This window comes from Bombus pyrosoma, unplaced genomic scaffold, assembly GCF_014825855.1.
Source record: "Bombus pyrosoma isolate SC7728 unplaced genomic scaffold, ASM1482585v1 HiC_scaffold_4713, whole genome shotgun sequence".
Taxonomy (NCBI): Eukaryota; Metazoa; Arthropoda; class Insecta; order Hymenoptera; family Apidae; genus Bombus; species Bombus pyrosoma.
In genome coordinates this window covers 164383-165796 of record NW_025219972.1, presented here as the reverse complement: position 1 = coordinate 165796, position 1414 = coordinate 164383, and the positions used below count along the sequence as shown (strand labels likewise).

At 25.8% G+C, this 1414-nt stretch overlaps 1 long non-coding RNA gene across 1 annotated transcript in view; it reads right to left on the bottom strand.

Annotated features, from left to right (window-relative positions):
- LOC122577468 overlaps positions 1–1414 on the bottom strand; it is a 9005-nt gene that overhangs the window by 6528 nt on the left and 1063 nt on the right. The gene's annotated exons all lie outside the window — the stretch shown is intronic.

The window sequence follows — 1414 nt, the reverse complement described above, 5'->3', positions numbered from 1 at the left end:
AGTATTACGATATAACATATAACTTTATGTAGCATTACGTTAAAACGTATAACGTTATGTAGTATTACGTTATAACGTATAACGTTATGTAGTATTACGTTATAACGTAATACGTTATGTAGTTTTACGATATGACGTATAGCGTTATGTAGTATTACAATATAACATATAACGTAATGTAACATTACGTTATAACGTATAACGTTATGTAGTATTTCGATATAACGTTTAACGTTATATAGTATTACATTATAACGTATAACGTTACATGGTATTCCGTTATAACGTATAACGTTATATACTATTACGCTATAACGTGTAACGTTATATGGTAATACGTTTTAACGTATAACGTTATGTATCATTACTATGTAACGTACAACGTTATATACTATTACCTTATAACGTATAACGTTACATGGTATTACGTTATAACGTATAACGTTATATACTATTACGTTATAACGTTTAACGTTATATAGTATTACGTTATAACGTATAACGTTATATGAAATTACGTTATAACGTATAACGTTATATAGTATTGCGATATAACGTAGAACGTTATGTAGCATTACTATATAACGTAAAACGTTATATACTATTACCTTATAACGTATAACGTTACATGCTATTACGTTATAACGTATAACGTTATATACTATTACGTTATAACGTTTAACGTTATATAGTATTACGTTATAACGTATAACGTTATATGAAATTACGTTATAACGTATAACGTTATGTAGTATTACGATATAACATGTAACTTTATGTAGTATTACGATATAACATATAACTTTATGTAGCATTACGTTAAAACGTATAACGTTATGTAGTGTTACGTTATAACGTATAACGTTATGTAGTATTACGTTATAACGTATAACGTTATGTAGTATTACGATATAACGTTAAACGTTATATAGTATTACATTATAACGTATAACGTTACATGGTATTATGTTTTAACGTATAACGTAATGTAGTATTACGATATCACATATAACGTTATATAGTATTACGTTATAACGTATAACGTTATATGCTTATACGTTATAACGTATAACGTTATGTAATATTACGATAAAATGTATAACGTTATGGAGCATTACGATAAAACGTATAACGTTGTGTAGCATTACAATATAACGTTTAACGATATATAGTATTACAATATAACGTATAATGTTATATGAAATTGCGTTATAACGTATAACGTTATGTGGTATTACGTTATAACGTATACCGTTATGTAGCATTATGTTAAAACGTATAACGTTATGTAGTATTACAATATAACGTTTAACGTTATATAGTATTACAATATAACGTATAATGTTATATGAAATTGCGTTATAACGTATAACGTTATGTAGTATTACCATATAACATATAACGTTATGTAGCA